The 18,231-nt window shown below is 38.4% G+C and overlaps 1 protein-coding gene and 1 pseudogene across 5 annotated transcripts in view; both read right to left on the bottom strand.

Moving 5' to 3' along the window:
• The window catches only part of LOC112668957 (cat eye syndrome critical region protein 2), a 174,368-nt gene that overhangs the window by 88,398 nt on the left and 67,739 nt on the right, over window positions 1-18,231 (bottom strand). The gene's annotated exons all lie outside the window — the stretch shown is intronic.
• Window positions 2,464-8,649, bottom strand: LOC125753813 (U6 snRNA-associated Sm-like protein LSm3; annotated as a pseudogene).

The raw sequence follows: 18,231 nt of genomic DNA, 5'->3' as shown, positions 1-18,231 counted from the left end.
ATAAACATGTATTATATGAACTGTTACACTACTCTTATGCCAGCACTGTGCTAGAAAAATTTTTGCTTATTTGTTTTTTATATGGAAGAGTGCCACTTACAATCTGCTTTCCATGTTGTGATAATAGCATGGACCTCAGATGTAGAAGATTAAATAGTTATCTATATCACAGTGATCTTTTTTTTTTAGTATTTATTGTAAGAGAAGAATTTAATTCAGCTCATATCCATACTGCTATTATAATAAATGGACTTCTACCCCAAGTTTAGGACAGAACAAGCTGGTTATCACTAGCCAAAGACAGTATTTGAAAGGTTGTCACAAGGCACCTGGGTGGCTCCGTGGTTGAGCATCTGCTTTGGCTCAGGTTGTGATCCCAGGCTCCTTGGGATCGAGTCCCACATCGCACTCCCTGCATGGAGCCTGCTTCTCCCTCTGCCTGTGTCTCTGCCTCTCTCTGTGTCTCTCATGAATAAATAAAATATTTAGGGGGATTCCTGGGTGGCTCAGCAGTTTGGCACCTGCCTTCTACTCAGGGCATGATCCTGGAGACCGGGATCAAGTCCCACGTCGAGCTCCCTGCATGGAGTCTGCTTCTGTCTCTGTCTCTGTCTCTGTCTCTCTCTCTCTCTCTGTCTCCCTCGTGAATAAATAAAATCTTGAAAAAAAAAATAAATAAAATATTTAAAGTGTGCGTGTGTGTATATATATAAATAAATAAAAGAAAGGTTGTCACTTTGTTTTTAACATGGGACATTTCAAAAAACTTCCTCAGGAAAATAGAAATTTCAAAATTATACCTTTTGATGCACAAGCGCCTTATTTTCTGTTTCAAAAAAAAAAGGAAATTTGTAGTTTTCATTGTGGAACAAGCAATTATTAACACAACAGTCTTTATTTATTTATTTTTTAAAACACAACAGTCTTTAAAGGCTCCTTGCAGATCATAACTCAATCTGTACTTCTTTACTTTCAGGGTTTTTGTTTTTTTTTAAAGATTTTATTTATTTATTCATAAGAGACACACATAGAGAGGCAGAGACACAGGCAGAGGGAGAAGCAGGCTCCCTTGTAAGGAACCTGATGTGGGACTCAATAGACTCAATCCTAGATCCTGGGATCAAGCCCTGAGCTAAAGGCAGACACTCAACCGCTGAGCCACCCAGGCTTCCCTTTACTTTCAGTTTTAAGTAACAAAATATTAGGATATTTAAAAAACAAAATAACTTTGAAAAAAGCAAATTGATTCCAACAAATTTAATATTCTATATTGCTGTCATACACCTCTTAGGAGAATGGCTGAGTAGAATTTGAAAAAGAAAAGAGGAACTAGAATGGTCAGATAATAAAGCATATTATAAAACCTTCATAAAAGTGTGATAAAAAGGATTATATTGGCATGAGACAAAGTAGGAGAGAATGGAAAATGTAAAAGCAAAGTCAGCAATATGTAAGAATTTAGAATAAAAGTGGCATTTTTATCCATGGTAAACAGACAATTCAATGCAATGCAGTAACTGGTTAAGAATTTCAGGGAAGGGTTTGGATTTCTACCATGTATCATGGAGATTAAAGAGTTAAATACTTATATGCCAACCATGAAAATTACAAGAAAATATGGGTATCACATATATCCTGAGGTCATGGAGGAAAATGCAGTAAGATTACCAAGTGATACTAACAGCTCACTTGAATTAGTGATGATGAATTTAAGCAAGACCAGTTAAGTATGGTTATATATATTTTTTTGTTGTCACATTCAGTTTTGCAGCAGGTCCAGACATATACAGAGTAAGAAGAGTTGGCTTTAATCAAGATTGGACAGAAGTGTTAGAGAAAAAAACAAAAAGAATTTTGGCATGCAGATTCCAACATGCACCAGTTCCTCCCAAATTATCCCTGCCTCCTGGTACTCAAGCCTTGTATCACACTCTCCTTAAATGTGAGCAGGATCTGTGACTGGCTCCTAACCAACAAAACAAAGCAATGGTTACAAAAGGACACCTCCAAGACTACATTTCCATTGTTCTGTTGGTCTCCTTGAGAGATTCTCTCACTAGATGCCATGGATAAAGTAAGCAGCCTTGCTGGAAGGCTCATGAGGCAAGGAATTAAGGGGCAGCCTCCAGCCAGCAAAAAAAAACAGACTTCGGGATGCCTGGTTGGTTTGGGTGGTAGCACATGCAACTCTTGACCTGGGGGTTATAAATTCGAGCCCCACACTGGGTACAGAGTTCACTTTATTTTTTTTTTAATTTTTATTTTTCTGCATCCTGGTGATCACATTTATTGAAAGAGTTGGAAAAAAATTAAAATGCCCTTTAGCTTAAGAATTTTTGAGTTATCTGCAAATCAACTCAATTCAGGAGTGGAAGAATCCTTGGTCATTTCTTTATCAAAATGAACGCAGGTTTCTCTTTTGGATGTCTTCTACATTTAAAGAGGCAATCATACAAAATCTCCTATATTCCATACACGATAAATTCTTTGTTTCAGTCAACTCTTAATGGAGGAGCAACTAGTACAACACCATCTCCCCAGACAAAAAGCATCGGAATATTCTGTTTTGTTGATTTATATATCTCTTCATATGTTTCTTCATCAATTTCTATAGTAGTCACAGTTTCTTCCACATCTCCCAATATCATATTTAAATGCTGATCATATGCATGTAATCTGCCTCAAAGCTCTCGGTCATTTCTCATTTTCACATAAATTCGCTCATCCAGGCTGAGCCTGATGAGATCCAGGGGTTGGTAGTTTGTTGCTGGTCCACGTCGTCCGCCATCTTTCAAACCCCCAGAGTTCACTTTAAAAAGGTAAAACATCAATGCATATAAACCCTGGGGAGATGAAGATTGATGGAGGAAGCTAGTAATACAGCCAGAGAGAGAGGTTTTGCAGGTGTTGGTCAAGGGCAAGGTCTAGGTGTTTTTTCATTGTGTCAGACTTAGAAATTTTGCTTATGACTGATGATGGTGAGCTATGGAGGGCACTGTGTTTCAGGACTTAGAAGGATGTAAATCATTCTACTATTCCCTCACTGAGAAAGTTACTATGGAAAACAGCTGAACTAAAGGGTATACTTAGTGAGACAAATGGCTTCTATTCTGGTAAAAGCTCCTTGTCTTGCTCTAGACAGGGACCATGACTTGAGTAGCATTAGTCTAGAAAATGAGGGATGGCCTAGAAGTCTTAAAGTGACTGACACAAACATGAATAAAGGGTCAAATGGACCAGTTCAAATAAGCCAACTGAAAAGACAGCAAGAGTTTTGAGGAAAGGATGGAAGTAGGTCTTGCCCAGGAACATGGTAGAGTTTTGAGAATTCTCTCCTTTCCTCCTCCCAAGGAGTATGTAGTATGAAGACAGGAAAAAAAGGGAGAACTATTTAGCATCCTTGGCTCCCTAAATGTCATCAGCACTCTCCAGTTATTGTTAAAACCAAACCATGTTCCCTTAAGGGCAGCAGTGCTGTATGCTCTTGAGAATTATTGCTCTAGACACTAAGAGGGTGGTTCAACTTTCTTCTGCATCTTTAAGGATATATACATAAGCACAAAAATTGATTGATGAGATTTATTTATTTATTTATTTATTTATTTGAGACACACACAGAGAGAGAGAGAGGCAGAGACACAAGCAGAGAGAAAAGCAGGCTCCTCACAGGTTGCCCGATGCAGAACTCGATCCCGGATCCCAGGATCATGCCCTGAGCCAAAGGCAGATGCTCAGCCACCGAGCCACTCCAGCATCCTGAGCACTAAAATTTAAACATCAGTAGATATGATCACTTTTAGATACAACTATAAATAACAAAGGAAAAGGATAATATAACTGATTTTATTAAAGATAAATAAATGAGTAACATGAGGGCTACAGGTGACAGTTTTCTTAAAACTTGCTATTTTCAGGTGCCTGGGTGGCTCAGCCTGTTATAGTGTCTGCCATTGGCTCAGGTTATGATCCCAGGGTCCTGAAATCAAGCCCCATGTGGATGAGCTACCTGCTCAGCAGGAGTCTGCTTCTCTCTATCCCTCTGCCCCTCCCCTTGCTCATGCACTCAAATAATTTTTTTAAATGATGATTTCCAAAATTTAAAAACTAATCACAAATCATTCTGGACCAGCTATCCGGTGTTTAACACATTACCATAAAACTTAGTGGCTTCAAATAACAAACATGTATCATCTCAGTTTTGGGGATCAGGAATTTGGAGGCAGGGATCCCTGGGTGGCGCAGCAGTTTGACGCCTGCCTTTGGCCCAGGACGTGATCCTGGAGACCTGGGATCGAGTCCCACATCGGGCTCCCGGTACATGGAGCCTGCTTCTCCCTCTGCCTGTGTCTCTGCCTCTCTCTCTCTCTCTCTGTGTGTGTGTGTGTGTGTGTGTGTGTGTGTGTCTATCATAAATAAATAAAAATTAAAAAAAAAAAAGGAATTTGGAGGCAGTCTGGCATGGACTATTCTAGCTCAAGGTCCTTCATAAGCTTGTCATCAGGTGTTGGCTTGGGTTTCAGTCATTTGGATGACTGGCTGGGGCTAGGGAATCCACATTTCCAAGATGGCTGGCAGGTTGATGTTGGGTTTTGGCTAAAGTCAGGTCCTCCTCACATGGGTCTCTCTACAAAGCTGCTTGAGCATTCTTGTACCACATGATTATCACTCACAAAACATGATCCAAGAAACCAAAGAAAAAGTCATAATGTCCTTTATGTCCTAGCCTCAGAAGTTAACAAACTGCATTACTCTCCCTTCCACAGTATTTTATAGGTTAGGTAAGTGGTCCTGATTTAGAGAGGGACGGGACAAGGACCACTGGGGAACATCTTGGAGGTTGGCTACTTTTCTAAGCAGAAGCTATTAAAAGCCACTAATAGTAAGTTTGTCTCTCAAATCCAGCAGTAACCTCAAGTTTTCTGCCTCTCAGCTAAAATCACACCTTAGCCCTGCTCAGATGGTTGGGGGGTGAAGGAGGGGGAGAAAGCCTATTTTAAAAATTTTCATGTAAATTGCAGGTATCAACACTTCTTTCTTAGTTGATAAAAGTAGCTCTAACCCCCCAACAAAAAGAATACAAAATTTACTAAGTATATTGCCTGTTGGACCATATTTTCAGCATTCTTATTCTTCTAACTAAAAAGAAGCTAGGAATTTCACTGAAATTCATATTTACCTAACAATAAGAAAAGAGAACAGAAGTTGGCCTTTCCTTAGAGTATAAATTTAAGTATAAACTTTCTATTTTTTCCTTTTAAAAAGTACTTCACATGTTGTTACAAAATATGAAATATATAGTGTTACAACTGATGACAGTATTAGCAAACTCATATTGTACTCTTAGTAGAGAACAATATGGAATATTGTGTTGAGCACAATGTGGAAACACTGTGTTAAACTCTATATGCATTACCATAACTTGTCCACCTTAGAAATAAAGTAAAAGAAAAAAGAGATACCCTCCTGAGATCACAATTCCATTAAATAGCAAAGCCAGAAATTTACAAGCTTGATGCCTGGCACCTACATATGTGTACTTAATGCCAACCCTCTACTAGCCCAGATTAGAGATAGATCTCTTAGATGGGCTCAGCTTACACAATTCTGAGGATATAAAATTTCAGGTAGACCAAAAAACTCACCAAACTTTAGATTCATGATCAAGCAAACGTTTCTAAAAACAAAATATAATTCTTATGCCAGTCATCTTGCTATTCTTTCTAGTAAAAAAGTAGAGTTAATGCAAACGTGGATAATACAGCAATGCCCAAATTTTATGGAACATTCTCCTAAATGGTACCAACTCTTTTTAAGATAAACTGGCAACATTTATTAAATTTTCAAATATATGTATCACTTTCATAAATATGTGCATATGTACTTTTTATAACCAGCATGAAAAGATGTAAATATGTACCACAGGCAAAATTATGGTATATCCATACAATGTACTGTATGGAACTAGGGGGAAGACTTCTGTATTTATTCACTGAATAAACATTTGTGTATACCCCATTTCATAAATAGGAAATTGACCTGGTGGCAAATGGTAAAGACTATTTTCATAAACCTTATAATTTTAGGATCCTTCAGAGAATAAGGTGTTTGTTCATAAAGCAATGAGAAAGGATAAGATCACTTAGGGAGGGAGTGAAATACAAGAAGAGCACTTATCACACCCTTGTAAATTCTTTTAAACAACTTCCTTAACAACCAAAGCCTAATAAACATCTCAAAACTTAATGTCCCCCCCAAAACAATATATAGCGTCCATACCACAAATATTCCTCTCCAAATCTTGCCCATCTTAGTAAAGGATGCTTTTTATTGTTTCAGTCACTCAGGATACAATCTTTAAGTATCATAAACTCTTCTCTCTCACATTCCACATCCAATCCAACGGGAAAACCTATTATCTCTACCTTTAGAAGATCAAACACTTAATTGATTCTTACTACCTCTAACCTACACCACCTAGTTTTCTTCTTCCTCTCCCTCTTAGGCCTGACATCTTTAAAACGGATCCTTTTAATGACTTCCATCACAGTCAGAATGATACTCATACTTACATCATGGCTTAGAATGATCTTAGAAAATTGTGGCCTTCCAATAATTTCAGGTCTTAACTCCCAACTATTTCCCCTTGACTTACATCAGGCTCACTGGACTCACTGTTAGTCTACTAACATGCCAAGCTTGCACCTGGCCTTATGGCCTTCCATGCTTGTTTCCTCAACTCAAACCGTCCATTATCTCCAGACATTTGCATTACCAACTCTCCTTCTTTCAGAACTATTCAAAAGACAGGAACGGGGTGTCACACTGTTATATACATGTAGGGTAGGAACTCTATTTCATTGCTGTATTCCTACTATATATTTTTATGGAAATAATCATGGTAACATGAGAATAACTGAAAAAGTAAGTCTTGCTGAGATGACATTTAATCTGAGACCAAAAGAATGTGAAGCAACCAGCATAAAAAAGGATGAGAACGAGCTTTTACAGTCGAGGAAGTGAACTGAGTCTTGTACGGGAGGAGTGGAGTAAGCCCAATGAAAGAAATGCAGTTTGATGAAAAAGGCAGAGGAGAAATTGTGTAGGGCCTTATAAAACTGAGGCAGGAAGTTTCTGTCTTCTTTGACAAGAAATGGGAAAGCTTTTAAGCAAATGACAGGAACTGAATGTGTTTTAAAATTAGTCAGGCTGGGACACCTGGGTGGCTCGGCGGTTGAGCGTCTGCCTTTGGCTCAGGGCATGATCCTGCAGTCCTGAGATTGAGTCCCGCATCGGGCTCCTTTGGCTCAGGGCATGATCCTGCAGTCCTGAGATTGAGTCCCGCATCAGGCTCCCTACAGGGAGCCTGCTTCTCCCTCTGCTTCTCTGTGTCTCTCATGAATGAATAAATAAAATCTTTAATAAAATAAAATTACTCAGGCTGCTGGTGGTACACAGACTAGATGGCACAAAGAAAAGTAAGGAGATCACTTAGAACAGAACTACAATAATCCAGTTATGGTATGATGGTGGTTTGGACTAAAGTCATAGCAGGGCAAGGGATGAATAGAAGTGGACAGATTCTAGATTTTTTTTAAAAAGATTATTTAAGAGAGAGAGGGAGAGGGAGAAGCACTCAAGCTAACAGTGAGGAAGGGCAGAGGAAAGGGAGTGAGGGAGAGAGTCTCAAGCAGACTCCATGTTAAGCACGGAGTCTGATGCAGGGCTTGATCTCATGATCCTGAAAATCGAGATTTGGATACTTAACTGACTTTGCCACCCAGGTGCCCCTGCCAGAATCAAGACTGACCCTGATAGCAAAATCAACAGAACTGCTATAGGTAGAACAGTGTGAGGCAAAGGAAAAGCAGGAAGCTATAAAAAGATTCAGGATGTGGTATGGAAAAAATTTCAGTGAATAATGATATAATTTATTATAATGGATAAAACTGGATTAGAGTTTGGGGAAATCAAGCTGACATAAAGTAATTTACTAGAAGGAAGGAAATGTATGCTTATAGGTGATAGTTATATATGTACCAAGCATTTTTGGCAAGATACATATGACCAGAGGTTAATTAGGTCTTTTTCACTGTATAAGCTTTATACCATTTCAATGTCTTAAGAAAGAAATTCATTAATATATCTGTATTAAAAATTAATTTTTCAGCTTTACTGAGTTATAACTGACAGAACTTTAAGATATTTGAAGTGTACAATGTGATCTGATACACATAAACATTGTGACAGGATTTCCCCCACTGACTCAATGAATACACCCATCACACATCTAGGGGTGAGAACATTTAAGCTCTACTGTTAGCAAATTTCATATTTAGGGGTGAGAACATTTAAGCTCTACTCTTAGCAAATTTCAATTATACAATATAGACTGTCACAACTATAGTCGCTGTGCTATACATTACATCCTCAGAATTTATCTTCTAACTAAAAGTTATACCCTTTTAACCCTCCCTAGCCTCCCCATCTCAGCAACTGCTTTTCTACTGTGTTTCTGGGACTTCAATTTTTTTTTTTTTTAATATAAAGATTCCATGGGATCCCTGGGTGGCGCAGCGGTTTGGCGCCTGCCTTTGGCCCAGGGCGCGATCCTGGAGACCCGGGATCGAATCCCACGTCGGGCTCCCGGTGCATGGAGCCTGCTTCTCCCTCTGCCTGTGTCTCTGCCTCTCTCTCTCTCTCTCTCTCTCTCTCTCTCTCTCTCTGTGAGACTATCATAATAAATAAAAATTAAAAAAAAAAAAAAGATTCCACATATAAGTGGTAACATGCAGTACTTGTCTTTCTCTGGCTTATTTCACTTAGCATAATGCTCTCCAGGTTCATCTATGCTATTCCAAATGACAAGATTTTCTTCTTTTTAAAAGCTGAACTATATTCGTGTGTGTGTGTGTGTGTGTGTGTGTGTGCACGCGCATGCACGTGCCAGGTTGGGGGGGGGAATCCATTTCCACCCAGGTGTCCCTCATTCTTTCCTTTATGCCAATACAGTTTTCCCAAAATAATCTGTTGGAGAGACTATCCTATTTACTATTGTATATGCTAAGCTCCTTTGTTTAAAATAAATTAACTGGGACTCCTAGGTGGCTCAGCGGTTGATCCCTCCGTCCCAGAATCAAGTCCCACATCAGGCTCCCTGCATGGGGCCTGCTCTCCCTCTGCCTACATCTCTGCCTTTCTCTCTGTGTATGTCTCATGAATAAATAAACAAAATCTTAAAAAAATAAAATAAAATACATTAACTATATGTGTGGGCTTATTTCTGGGCTCTCTATTCTGTTCCATTGATCTATGTGTCTATTTGTATGCCAATTCCATACTGTTTAGGCTACTATAGCTTTATAATAGTCTAAATATAGTTTGAAATCAAGAAGTATGATGCCTTTAGCTTTGTTCTTCTTTCTCAAGACTCCTTTGGATATTTGGGGTATTCTGAGGTTCCATACAACTTTTAGGGTTGTTTGTTCAATTCCTGTGAAAAATGCAACTGGAATTTTGACAGGGATTGTATGCAATCTATAGTTCTCTTTGGAGCATCTGGGTTGCTCAAGTTGGTTAAGCAGCTGCTCAGGTTGTGATCCCAGGGTGCTGGGACCAAGTTCCACATCGGGCTCCCTGATTAGCGGGGAATCTGCTTTCCCTCTCCTTCTTTCCCTCTCATGTGTGCTTTTTGTCTCACTCTCCTTCTCTTTCTCTCTCAAAGAAATACAATCTTAAAAAAAGAAAAAAGATCTTGCTAAAAAAAAAATATACACACACCCACACAGTTATCTTTGGTTAATATGGACAGTTTAACAATACTAATTCTTCCAATCCATGGGCATGAATATCTTCCTATTTATTTGTTTCTTCAGTTTCTTCTATCAGTCTTATATTTTCATGATATAGATTTTCCACCTCCTTGGTTAAATTTATTCTGAAGTACCTTTTTTTTTTGATACTATTGTAAATGAGATTGTCTTCCTTACTTCTCTTCCTGATAGTTCACTGTTAATATACAGAAATGCAACTGATTTTTGTATACTGATTTTGTTCCCTGGAACGTAACTGAATTCATTTATTATTTCTAACAGTTTTTTGGTGGAGTCTTTAAAATTTTCTATTATTTGGTATCATGTCATCTATATATAGAATCAATTTTAGTTCTTCCTTTCTGATTTGGGTGTTTTTTCTTATCCTTGCCTAACTGCTCTGGCTAGAATTTCTACTATGTCGAATTTTTTTCAAAACTGAATTTAAATGTATACATATACTTTTAAAGATTTTATTTGAGAGAGCGCACAAATGGGGGTGGGGGGTAGGGGAGAAGCAAACTTCCCACGGATCAGGGAGCCTGACACAAAGCCTGATTCCAGAGCCCCGAGATCATGACCTGAGCTGAAGACAGTCACTTAACAACCAACAGAACCATCCAGGTGCCCCTAAATATTTTTTAAGCAAAAAATTTATACCATTCTTTTCCTACAAAGAATCTAAATTGCTTGCATATACATTTAAAACCTAAGACTATACAAATTCCATGTAAGAAAATAGTAAGAAATTCAGGCCACTAAGAGAGTAAATGTTCAAAGAATACGGTTTCATATTATTCTCATTCCTTAAAAGGGGATTGATGTTTCTCACACAAATCCCTATATCTGAGGGTACCATCAGTTTATTAATGTTCATTTACCTTGCATGTGCTGAAGATGCAGTGCTGAGGCACAGTCCTTGTCTTCAAGGAACCCTAACAGCAATGTGTTTATGTGCATGCATAACTGAAATGAAGAACCACTGAAAACAGTGCGGCTCTAGATTGGTGTGACTGACAATGCAGGCAAGGAAAACTTACCAAGACCACTGCAACTGTACAGGTAAAAGATGCTTAGGTACTGAACAAGAAAAAGATCAAATGTTAGGAAGAAAGTACTGATTACTAACTAAATGTGTGAGACTATGAAAAATGAAGAACTAAGGAAAACCCCTAAAACTCTGTCATAATTAGAGGATGGTGGTGCCAGTTCAATTCAGGGGAAACAGGTAGAATGGTAGCTTTGAGAGTTTCAGGGAAAATGAATTCACTGGTTAAACACGTTGAGTCTGAGGTATCTGAAGAACAAACAGGTCTGAGGGCATCCATAAGGACTGTAAAGCACAAGGGATGAGGAGTTTGTCTTCAAGCAATGGTCTTTTGCTATAGTTTCAGAGATTTTACTCCCTAGGGCAGACAAAAAAATATATATTAACATTAAAATGGTAGGTCAAAGAAAAGGAATTCAAAAAGGAGAAAAGGCAGGCTGAAGAGGTGTTAGTAGAGGGGCATCTGGGAAGCTAGGATGGATGGAATCAAAGTTTTAGAATTCAAAATGAAAAACAATTTATTTGACATTAGGAGTCAACAGTCCTAGAAAAGAGATGACTCATGCTGGAGAGAGGAAGACAGCAATGGATGGGGGCAGAAAATCAATACTAGAGCCATTTAGTTCCAAAGTATAAATATATTATTAATAACATTAGCTGTCCCTTATTGAAAACCTACTATGCACAATGAGATACCATCTCACACCAGTGAAAATGGGTAAAATTAACAAGACAGGAAACAATAACTGTTGGAGAGGATGTGAGAAAGGGGAACCCTCTTGTACTGTTGTCTGGAACGCAAACTGCTACAGCCACTCTGGAAAACAGGAGAGAGGTTCCTCAAGAAGTTGAAAATAGAGCTACCCTATGACACAGCAATTGCACTACTGGGGATGTACCCCAAATATACAGATGTAGTGAAACAATGGGACACCTGCACCCCAGTGTTCATAGCAGCCATGTTCACAAAAGCCAAAATGTTGGAAGGAGCCACGATGTCCTTCAACAGATCAATGGATAAAGAGAGACACAGAGAGAGGGGGGCAGAGACAGGCAGAAGGTGGAAACGGGCTCCCTGCAGGGAGTCCAACGCAGGACTAGATCCCAGGACCCTGGAGTCAAAGGCAGATGCTCAACCACTGAGCCACCCAGGTGTCCCAGCAAATTAAAGTAAAATATTTAACTAATTTAATTTACATGTACATTTAATCCTCAGCAATACTATGAGGTAGGTAACTTTATTAAACATTTTTACCATTGCAAATAAAAAAGACATTTGCCAGGACAAACCAAAGGTCACACCTCTAGCAAATAGAGAAGCTTACTTCTATCGGACAACAAAGTCACTTTCCATTACACCAATTCCTTAAATGCATCATACACAATTATATTAATTACATTATTAAGAATTAAACGTTGGAAATTACATTAACTAATTATATTATCTAACTTGATTTTTCATACTAGTACATCTCAAGTGCTTAATTATTTGCCAAAAGTAGTCGTGTCTAACCAGTTTTTTTAAGATTCTATTTATTTATTTGTTTGTTTGTTTGTTTATTTATTTATTTATTTATTTTTGGGCGATATTATTTATTCATGAGAGACACAGGCAGTGGGAGAAGCAGGCTCCACGCAGGGAGCCTGACACGGCACTCGATCCCGGGACTCCAGGATCACGCCCTGGGCCGAAGGCAGGCACCACCTGGATCCACCCTGGAACCACCCAGGGATCCCCCTAACCAGTTTTTTTTTTTTTGTCATGAACATGTACTATCTCTTATTTGTCTTCTGACCCCATTACAGCAAAAGCACAACTGACTGTGAACTGATTTGATATGAAAAGGAAGTTTCACCCAAAATATAGATGTTATTGCACAGCCTACTCATTTCCTGGTCTTTGTTTTGTTTTTAAAATTTTATGTATTTATTCACGAGAGACACAGAGAGAGAGGTAGAGACATAGGCAGGGAGAGAAGCAGGCTTACCACAAGGAACCTGATGCGGGACTCGATTCCTGGACCCTGGGATGATGACCTGAGCCAAAGGCAGACGCTCAATCACTGAGCCACCCAGGCATCCCTCATTTCCTGGTCTTGGAATGTCTATTTTTACACTCTTCCCCATGAAATAATTTGTAAGAATAGTTTATATCAACTCCCTAAAATTAAAACTCTCAGAAAATAAGTTATCCAGAATGCTCTTAAAAGTGTTAGGATATAATTTTTCTGATGATGGGTCTATGTCCCTGTTTACACATATGGCTAATTAAACACTTGAAATGTGGCTCATGTGACTGAGGCACTAATGTTAAAACTGTATTTGGTTTTAAGTAATGTAAAATTACATAGCCACATTTGGCTAGTGGCTACTATTCTGAACCACGTAGCTCTAGAACAATGGTTCTCAACCTTGCCTGTGCAATAAAAACACAGAGGGGGAACTTTCTAAAACCTAAATGCTTAGTCATTAGCCTATTTGTTTTTAAAGGTCTCCAAAAATGAGATTCAGGCAAAATACTTTTTTAAACGTGGCTAATTTTTAAATGCAGCCAAAGTAGAAAACCATTGCTCTAGAAGTTCTTCTCAAACTTGAGTGCACATAGAAATTACTGGGGCACTAAGTGCAGATTATGTGGTGTCTGGGAGTCTCAGTTGGTTAAGTGTCCCACTCCTGATTTCAGCTCAGCTCATGATCTCAGGGCTGTGAGCTTCCCTGCTTGGGATTCTGTCTCCCTCTCCCTCTATCCCTCCATTCTCCCTCCCTCTTTTTCTCTCTCTCAAAAAAAAAAAAAAAAAATCACTTTCTGAACAACAAATTTTGACATTCTTGTTCATTTAAGGGTACCTGAGTATATTTGTTGAATATTTCTTTTAGTGTATCATCCTCCTGGGAGGTATTGCTACTATCCTGACATTATTAATACAGTAAATTCAAGTGCCTTCTTACTGGAAGTTTTCACTAACTCTAATTTTGTGTAGAAGAGTAACTTCTCTTTCTAGTTAAACTATTTCAGAGTAGTTCTAAGCACAGTTTAGAGGACATTATTATTATTTCTCATTTTATATAACTTCTCCTATGGGAAATCTTATGGTAGTGATAGTGGTAGTTCAAAGTTATTTTTATGCAGTCCTTACCAGCCTAACAGCCTAAAAGACTTGCTTGTTTTTGTATCACCTGGTACATTAGATGCCAGCTAAGAAACTAATACTACCTGTTTCAGCTAGCAAGGATTTCACCGCCTGCAATAAACCATGGAAGTAAACTGAGGAGAAACCACCAACTGTGCCTAAAAGAGAATGATAAGAAAGCAATGGAGCGGACTCAATTCCATGAGAAAGGACCTCTTCAGAGGCAGCGGTGCACTGTCAGACCCTATAAGAATAAACAACAGCAGAGTGTGTCTATGTGTGCTTATAAAAATCCAAGTACCCAGATGATTTTGAGAGCTTGTTTGGAGGTTCTAGCAGGGGAGCGCAGCTACTCGTATACCCTTGACCGAAGAACGGTCCTCCTCTATCGGGGATTTTGAAACATAAAGGATTTGCCCAATCTTTTAGTAGATCATAAGAGAAGGTGAACTTCCTAAACCACCTTACCTTTATTATTTTTTCTTCCACCTTACCTTTAATCTCACTTTCTTTACATTAAGGCTTTTTGTTCTTTTATGCCACATTTCAACATGGTTTTCTTGTCTGAATCTTTGTGCCTTTATCAACTTTTATACATTTGCTTCTGTAGTCAGCGTGTCAGCCAAGAGCCTATTTTAGAGATTGCACACCTAAATAGCACCAGGGGAGAGCAGGAACACTAAGAAGGTGAAGCAGGCTAGACTAGGAAGAACACTGGGAGAAGTGGGAAGTCAAGCAGTCACTAAAGAGAACAGAGATGCAGAGAAGTACTAGGAAGAGCTGTGCCCCTGGGAGAAGACCTCCTTCACTGTGAAGCCAGGAAGTGGAGCTGCTGAAAAGTTACTTTACCTATGACTCTTCCCCTCTCTTCTGGATCAAAATCAGAAATAAGGAAACCGTTGCGACTGAATATGATCTTCTCTCCTCCCCACTGCCTTTCCACCATTTGGACTAAGGCTCTCAGGGAATCTTTATAAGATACCTGTTGGTTAAAGGGACCTTTTCTTTTTTCTTTCATTCTCTTCCACGATTAATTTCAAAAATAATAAACCATTTAAAATAGGATCACAGGGGTCCCTGGATGGCTCAATCAGTAGAGCATGCAACTCTTGATCTTGGAGTTTTAAGTTTTAAGCCAAGCATCATTTTAATAGGGAAATTACCCTGTGAAACACTAACAAATGGTAAAATTAAGCATGTAAAACTGACCAAAAAGCATGCCCATTCTAACATAATGCCCAAATTTCTCCCTGCTGTTTTTTCATGTATTACAGATATCAGGATTTGTAGAATGGCTACAGGGAGACTTTATTGGTTTTGTTAAAAAAAAAAAAAAAATGCTAGATGGGCAGCCCGGAGGCTCAGCGGTTAAGCGCCAACTTTGGCCCAGGGTATGGTCCTGGAGACCTGGGATCAAGTCCCACGTCAGGCTCCCTGCATGGAATGGAGCCTGCTTCTCCCTCGGCCTGTGTCTGTAACCCTCTCTCTCTGTGTCTCTCATGAATAAATAAATAAAATCTCAAAAAAAAAAAATAAAAAAGCCTTTAAAAAATAAAAGTAAATGAGAAAAAAAGGAATTTTTCAAATTAAAACACACACATACACACTTGAACAAAATACCAGCAAAATTCCATAAACAAGTATGATTCATTAACTCATTAAGCAAAAATGTTAATGATTCTATGGAATCATGTAAATCATTGTTATTATCTAGTAATTTTTTAAACACTGTTTCTACCTTCTATAAACAAATACACAAAAACATGACTATAGGGCAGTCTGGGTGGCTCAGCGGTTTAGTGCCGCCTTTGGCCCAGGGCATGATCCTGGAGACCCGGGATCAAGTCCCATGTCAGGCTCCTTGCATGGAGCTGGCTTCTCCCTCTGCCGTGTGTGTGTGTGTGTGTGTGTGTGTGTGTGTGTGTGTGTGTCTCCCTCCCTCTCTGTTTCTCATGCATAAGTAAAATCTTAAAGAAAAAAGGAAAAAAGAAAACATGACTATCCTATGCAAAGAATAATATGAGGTAATTATCACATGATATTAAAATCTCTTACCTGAAGTTATACAATCAATACAGTACCAACCTAAGAATAGACACAGATCAATGGAATGAATAGGTATGTGTGTAGTATTTCAAATCAGTAGAAAAAGATTAGTAAATGGTCTGGCATAATTAGTTAATTGTCTGGAAAATGTTAGGTTCCTATTTAACACCACGTATCAAAATAAAATTCCTATGGATTAAATAAATTAATTAAAATAATAAAACTAACAACACTGAAATGAGAAAGGTCTTTTTCTAAGTCTGCTGCTAAACTGTAAAATAAGTAAACTGTAAAAGTCAAATAACCAGTAAAAAACATTGTATGACAGGACAAATGGCTAATATATAGAGGAGCTTTCAACCCAATATGAAAAAAATTCCATACGCAATAGAAAAGGGCCAAGGACAATCACAAAAAAGGTGCTAGGATAAACACTGCTGTTATTCATCATCATAAGTATTAATTTCAGAAAAAAAAGTTGTTTTGCCTATTAAAATGGCAAAACAGTAGCTTCTATTATTGATAGTTTCCCCCACATTTCTGACATTAAGAAAATGTTACTTTTATGAACAAAAATTATTAACATGACTACTGAGGTAGACTATCTAAATATACTAAAAGGAACACTGGAGGTCTTATAAAGAAAGCTGGGGTTTAGCACCAAGTACTGCAGTGACTAAGCTCTGTGACTTTATTTTTCCTTTACATTTGTTTTTAATTTAAGTTCGATTTGCCAGAATATTGTATAACGCCCAGTGCTCATCCCATCAAGTGCCCTCCTCAGTGCTGGTCACCAGTTACCCCGTCCCTCCGCCCACCTCCCCTTCCATTACCCTTTGTTTCCCAGAGTTAGGAGTCTCTCCTGGTTTATCTCCCTCTCTAATTTTGTATGACTTTATTAAGTCACTTCTGACTGTCTAATAAATCTGTTTTTGTTCAAAGCCATATCATTTAATTACCAACTCTTTTTAGAATGCTCATTATAAAATAAAGACATTAATTTGTTAAGCAAAATTTTATAGAAATATATGTCAGTGTGTGGCCTGTGGACCTAATTCATCTTATAAGGTTTATTACTTATTTATTAAAAATGCAAACTGAAAAAAATTCAAATTGAAGGTCTCCTACTGGATATCTATTACGAGGCCCAGTGACTTGTACTTTTAACAAACTTGCGTCACCAGGGTTCACATGAACATCAAGGTACACAGCATTAAAGGGGGACCGAGTTCTGAAATTTTACACAGAACGCACTCAAGTAGAACATACTCTGTTCTGTTGTTTTTTTGTTTTTTTTTTTTCCCCAACTGTCCTTCCCTCTTCCTTTAATTAACTCCTGTGTACAGTTTTAAAGAGATCAGAGAGGGGATCCCTGGGTGGCTCAGCGGTTTGGCGCCTGCCTTTGGCCCAGGGCACGATCCTGGAGTTCTGGGATCGAGTCCCGAGTTGGGCTCCCAGTGTGGAGCCTGTTTCTCCCTCTGCCTGTGTCTCTGCCTCTCTCTCTCTCTCTCTCTCTCTGTGTGTCTATCATGAATAAATAAATAAATAAATCTTTAAAGAGATCAGAGAAATCTGATTCTGGGTAGATGTTCACTGCAAATAAGGTCAACAGGCCTGCCAACCCCTGTCTGCAGAAAAATAGATTTAGAGCATGTAAATTTTTCCTTTCCTTTTACTAGACAAAGTAAAACAGATGGCCTAGTGGGATATCCTTTGAGAACTTTTCTATTATACCTAAAATATATTCTACAAAATTTTTACCTCAAGGTGAAATGTCAATCACACTTTTGTAGTTTTGTTTCCTAAAGCACTGTAACCAAACAGTTAACCATCATCTGTCTTATTAATCTTGTTTCCATGTACAGTTCTTCAACCTAGAAACAGATCATCTATTATGACTGAAATATAATCCATTCATAGAGCTGGGACTGAGCAATCTATCTGACTTATCCTCTGGCAACATCCTCAAACACAAGAACATTCACTCATTCAGAAAAGAGGGGGTGGTCACAGAGTAAGACACAGGGACACCATTAAACCCTAGGGTGAATCTCCCTAGACAAATTTTCTAAAGATTTCATCAGGTTTCAGTAAATGATACATTTGCTAATACAAATAGTGGTAATTGGTTTAAAATAACTGTACTGCAGCACAAATATTTAATAAAAATAAAATAAAGTTCAGTGGCTTTGTATAA

The sequence above is a fragment of the Canis lupus genome, chromosome 27 (genome assembly GCF_003254725.2).
Source record: "Canis lupus dingo isolate Sandy chromosome 27, ASM325472v2, whole genome shotgun sequence".
In the NCBI taxonomy this organism is placed as follows: domain Eukaryota; kingdom Metazoa; phylum Chordata; class Mammalia; order Carnivora; family Canidae; genus Canis; species Canis lupus.
The sequence above is the reverse complement of the archived record's forward strand: the minus strand, read 5'-3'. Positions and strand labels throughout refer to the sequence as shown.